Below are 6385 nucleotides of genomic sequence, written 5' to 3' on the forward strand. Positions count from 1 at the left end.
GATCTCACTGAGAGAACATTTCACTGTGCACTATGGTCCTAATGCTGGCAAGAGGCAGACCTCTGTGGCATCTGGGCAGAGCGCCTGAAGCTCTGTGGAGAGGACAAGACCTGCCCGCAGATGGAGAGTCTGTATTGACCCGAGTGTTCGGGGCCTCTGAAGAAGCCTTAGAGCAGTGTCATGACAGTCAGGCATGCTGTTAGCTTTCCTGGAGTTTTACTCAGTCGAAAAAATCAATGTTTGGGGTTTACTTTATCCCTTTCTTTGCAAACGAAGGTCTATTTACAGTGAACATCTGGGGTTCTCACACAAAGACAGTCTTTAAAATTAACGCCTGAAAATAAATTTAAGAAAAAGTTCTTCTAAGTATACAGCAAGGCTAAATTTCTCTTAAGTTGAAGGCATGCAATTAAGTAGGAAAACAAATTAAAATAAAGATACATCTGTGCTCTAGTACACAGCTGAACATAAAAGAGCAAAATTGATTCTGGCATCTATCCCACGTACCTGCAAACCGGCTCAGAAGCTCAGTACAACAGTATTACAACTCATTATGCTGGCTATTCCCACTGTGCAGCAGTAGAAACAGCCACTGGGCAGCCTCACCTGGCAGCGGTGATACAGCTTCTGCTAATGAGATGCATTTCCATGAGAGGAAGCTTAGCGCTGGTGTCGGAGCACGTTTTTGGAACAACAAAGCAAGACGTGGCTCTTCCAGAAGCTCTCAAGAACCCTGGCAGACCTGATCAGCCTTTGTGATCCTCCGACGTACAGCAAGATGCAAAATTTTACTTGAAACAATTCCCTATCAGGCAATGCCATTTTAATTCAGTTACTGCTTGGAAAAAGCAGACACACTAGAAGAATCTTTTTTTTCCCCAAATAAAAGGAGAGAAATTGTTTTGGATCCAAAACCTTCTGTATTTCATTTTACATTTACTCTTTATTTGAAAGATTAGATTGGTTCAAATAGAAAAAGGAAAGAATTAAAACTGAAATAAAACATTTAAGCTGCTCTCAAATGTTTTTTGTCACCAGAACTTCATTTGAGTAAGACTTACACAGTTATAGTTTGGAAGTCATTCAGATTTTTTTGATGACTCTATTCCCAAATTATTCTCCTTCCTTTATTTTTAAAACTTTCCCCCTTTGCTTTCATCCTACTAATTTGTTTGCTAAAGCATACAAAACTGTCTGTTGAAGGGTCTGCACAATGATTTCATAAACTGTTGTTTTTGTTTCAGAATATGTCTTTAATGTCAGGGGGAACACTGTTTTCGTCTTTAGGGAGGATCAAACACTGCAGGTTTCCTCTGCTGAGAAAGCCCACATCACGTTAAGCACACCTGGCTTAGAGATTTCACTAGAGGCTCATATTACTATTCAAGTTCAGTGAAATTTCCATGAAAACCTTCGACACTTTAGGGTCAGGCTGTAGAAGAAAGGATCCAGCTTTCACGTAAAAGACACTTTTGTTTGTGCCTATAACCTGCCTCCACCTTCACTTTCAGCTACTACTTCCTAATATAATGGTGGTGGCCAGTCTATTTTATTTAAGCTTTTTCATAGATTCAAACTCTGCTCATCTTGCCAGATGCTCAGAACTGGCTGTATCTGGCCAAGAAGCATAATCAGTCCCTGCAAAGCTTAGGCAGAGGGACATTTGTCCTTTCACACTTTGCACCCCAGGCACCACACTCCCCACATTCCTTTCCTCTCCGTGGCCTTGTGGCCAAGCAGAAATATTGGTATTGAAATCAATGTCAGTGTTGAAATATTGCTAAACATGTTGGCTTAGTTCAACAGTTATTGGTACAGGTGTTAGCTCAGTTAACCAGCCACTACACGGTTCAGTCCTGTTGGGTGTATTTTTTTGTTTTTCTTTTTTTTTTTTCAATAAGGTAGAAGACAATCAGAAGCCTCTATGGGCACTGATGGAAGACGGTAACTAAGTGCCTGAGAATGCATATTCATCCCCAGGCTTGGCAATTGCACGAAGTCATACAGACTTGTATCCCTTGTAGTCAGAGGTGGAACTACCCAATGCAATGCAGATTTATAGCTGGAAAGGCAGGAGATAGCCTGATGTACATGTAACCTAGAAACATAGAATCATAGAATGGTTGGGGTTGGAAGGGACCTTAAAGATCATCTAGTTCCACCCCCCCTGCCATGGGCAGGGACCCCTTCCACTAGACCAGGTTGCTCAAAGCCACATCCAGCCTGGCCTTGAAGACATCCAGGGATGGGGCATCCACAACATCTCTGGGCAACCTGTGCCAGTGCCTCACCACCCTCTCTGTGAAGAATTTCTTCCTGACATCTAATCTAAACCTCCCTGTTTTCAATTTGTACCCATTACCTGTTTAAGGACACCTCATTTCTCATTTCTTTGGGAGAAATAAGCTCTGGTTCATTTCTAGAAAGCAAAACTGAGATCCAAATAATGAAAAGACTTGAAGAACGAATACCTAAACCACAGGAAAATTAAGGCAGTCACTGCTGTATAAGAGAAATGAGTTCGGCAGTGGTGCCATGAGTTTTAGTTTTTGTGGACTGTTTAAATGTATTCCTACAAAAATAATAAAGGCTTCTGAAGAAGGTAACTTCAAGACCATCTATCTTAGTTGTCTTGAATCCAATACAGGTTAAGTAAGATAGTCTAGGTTTAGTCTGTTGTAAACAGTGATTCACTGGGCATGATTCAGCTGTCATGTACTTTTTGTACAGGAATTACTTTACTGAATGAGTATGGAAGACACTTTTCTTCAGGTCTCCGAGAGACAGCTGAGGGCATATAACTTTGATCGAATAACAATGTTAGAAACAGAAAATATGTTGAGTTTAAAATTCTGACTGTCAGGCTGCAATCCAAGTCCCCAATTTATATAAGTTGTATTGAATATTATGCACATGTATCTGGTGGAAAAGGCTGTGAGACTTTTTGTGCTTGTCAGTGTCAGTCCTGGCTAAGAGATAGAGTCGGCTTAAATGGGGTTTCCAGTAATGATGGCATGCAAGATAACAATTGTGAACATTTCTAAACTCTGATGTTTTGTCAAAAACTCACCCAGAGATGAGAAATTTTACTGAGCACATAGTCCAAGGGTCTTAAAATGAAGGACTGCTCAGCAGAGCTGGACAAAATGTAGAAAGTGCATTTTATGGAGAAAAAAATTGATGGCTCACAATATTGTTTTCCTTTAGATGCAGGGAAAAAACCCCTGATGTGCAACACCACCACTAAAACTTGCAAAACTAATGTTCAAAAAGCCTTTTAAGAACCACCTCTGCCTCTTGGAACATCATGATATTGCCTAAAGTTAGGGCCACCCAACTGATATATGGAAGAATCAGGTCAAAGTTTCTGCTTTGCCCTGAGTTTGTGTATTCCAGACCTCAGATGTATCCTCAAAGCCACTGGGTTATGCAGTGGTAGGTAACAAGGGGAAAATCTTCAGAGAAGTAATGTCTGTCCAGATCAGCAGAGCATTTGCCCCAGTGTGCTATGAGATGAAGCTACAGCCTTTCCTTGTGCTCCTCTCGGCTATTAGAGCACACGCTCTGCTGGAGGTTTCTGCTGGAGGCGAGAAAGCTGGCTGCCTTCCCCCATTATGGATGATTGTCAATAGAAACCTCCTCCTCTCATACACTGTTAGTGACAATGGGCACACACTGTTTAAGTAGTAAATAAATCAGTAACCGTTTAAGCACTGTAGTTGTGCAACTTCATGGGCAAGCTAGGGATGCCTATAAGCGTAGTCTTTTTCTTTACAGTAAATCTGAGTTTAAGGTGTTCAAAAGGCATTGTTAGATTTTTTTCTGTTTTCTTCTGGAAAGCTCAGCTAAGGAATTTGGTTTTCATGATGCCCCTCAGGGTCCCCACAAAGTAATAAGTCAGCATCATTTTCTAGCTGCAGTTGATAACATTTATTGCTAATTCTTTAAACCCTTCTTTAAAAGAAAACAAGTCTGCAACCTGCATTGCACCCACAGGAATAATCTTTCTTTTCCTCAGTTTGGTAATTCAATTGTGACTTGTAAACTTGTGCAGTTGTAGCAAAAAAAGTATACAGTCAACTCTAATCTATCTTGAGGAAAGTAAAAAGTGCTTACCACTACTGGTGTAGTAAATCCTGGCTGCTTTATTAAATAAATGTAGAATTTCACTCAGAAGCCTTAAGGAAGAAGAGTTTTAGGATATCTGAACAATTTAGCACATTTTGAAGCTGAATAAAGATTGATTTAATTTTGGAGTTAGATTTAAACTGATGGCATACCAAATCCAACTTAAATTAACTTGAAAAGTATAGGCATTATTTATGTCTTCTGAATTGTGAAAGGCAAACCAGTCTACTGGAGAAATTCTTGAGTATCATAATCATTCTGCTACTGGAAAAAACAAAGACTGTAAAAAAGATCCCATAGCTATTTATAATTTTAAGTCACATCTTGACTAGTCTTTACATAATCACTACACATGTAAACAGGGCAAGATCCAGCAGACAGTTAAGCACATGTATAATGCTAAAAGCTGATGAGATTTCACAGATTTTGGTATACCTGCTTCCATGTCTAAAGTTATGCATCTGCTTAATTCTTTGTTGTGCCAACAGAGGAGACTTTACAGGGATAGGTAATGCCTTAAAAAGTAATTTCACATGCAACCAACCAGCCAAATTTTTCTTGCTGTGCTAAACTAAGGTCATTGCTCAAAGAGGAAATCTCCTTCCCTCTCTCAGGAGTCTCTGAACTGTAATAGTGTGGGTGGATTTAGGCACCAGACCCTTCAGAAGAAGACAAAGCCAAGACGGCTCACATTAATATTCAGAAAATATCCACTGTCTTCTAGCGAAGGAAGTGACAGGACAGGATAAGGAACATTAAAAACACATCCCTTTATCCCAAGTGGGGTTGTGGGAGCCGGTGTTGCTTTAGTGGCTGCACCAAAGCCCCACCTGGGTGCTCTGCTGGGAAGAGGAGCAATGCCCAGGATGGGAGTGTGGCAGTTCGCTGCCCTACTGTGGCACTAACGATCATAGAATCATAGAATGGTTAGACTAACGATCATAGAATCATAGAATCATAGAATGGTGAGGGTTGGAAGGGACCTTAAAGATCATCTAATTCCCACCCCCCTGCCATGGGCAGGGACACCTTCCACCAGACCAGGTTGCTCAAAGCCACATCAAGCCTGGCCTTGAAGACATCCAGGGATGGGGCATCCACAACATCTCTGGGCAACCTGTTCCAGTGCCTCACCACCCTCTCTGGGAAGAATTTCTTCCTGATATCTAATCTAAACCTTCCTGATTTCAATTTATACCCATTACCCCTTGTCCTATCACTACAGGCTCTTGTAAAAAGTCCTCTCCCAGCACCCTTGTAGGCCCCCTTCAGATACTGGAAAGCTGCAATGAGGTCTCCTCGGAGAGGAGACACCAGCTCTCCCAAGGTTGTTCTCAAGAGTAGCGGTTTGTTCTCTTGAACACCCAAGGACCTGATCCCAGAGGCCACTGTCCTCCAGTCACTGTTGGTGAGCCCTCCCCCATTTGGGAGTTCTCCTCATCAACCACCTGGTAGGAAGATGGACCCCACAGAATTTCTCTTTGCTTTATCTTGAGGCCATTTAATCCCTTTTTCAGTTTTCAAGAAGATTACAGTGAGAATTTTTTTTCAGATCACTTGGTCTTCTAGATGTACGATGCCTAGAGATTTTCCCTGGGATACTTCTAAATCCCTTTGCATGCAGTCAGAAAGACCTGTTTCTAGGTGGTCTAAGAACTAGGTTTGGCCCTGGTGCATGTTCCATTGGCTTGGGTAGGCAGACAGCTGCCAGACTAACAGCAGCCACATTTTTCTCCAGGCAGCCTGTGACAAGAAAGTTTGCTCTAGCAAAGTGTTGTGAAATAGACCCCTGCAAACTTATAAAAGCCAAACTATTATGTTCAAAGTAAGAAAGAAAGGGTGAAAGCAAAGATTCAGAAAGACTTCCTACAAGCAGAATTTACTATTACTTCTTTCTTCATATTATTGCAAAGAGATGAAGTTTTGTAGTCTTCCTATACTTTGAATGAGTCATGGTAATAATATGAAATTCTATACCGCTTTCTCAATTTCTGGAACATCTCTTATCTCAAAATAGTCTAACATTACAGAGCTGTCCTTACTGCAGAAAGAGAAACTGAGTCATAGGCTATTTGCTTGGTTTGTCACCAGTCACCCAGGGAACGATTATCAGAGAGGGTCACAGAACTCAGGTTCCCAAAATCTGTACCCCAGCTCTAACTAATTCCTTTGTCTCTAGTAATTAGAACTATTTTAAGCAATGATCTTCACTGGGATCTCACATAGCTTGCTGTAAAGAAGGGAAAGCTCAACTTAC

The sequence above is a fragment of the Eurypyga helias genome, unplaced genomic scaffold, assembly GCF_000690775.1.
Source record: "Eurypyga helias isolate BGI_N326 unplaced genomic scaffold, ASM69077v1 scaffold5761, whole genome shotgun sequence".
Lineage (NCBI taxonomy): Eukaryota > Metazoa > Chordata > Aves > Eurypygiformes > Eurypygidae > Eurypyga > Eurypyga helias.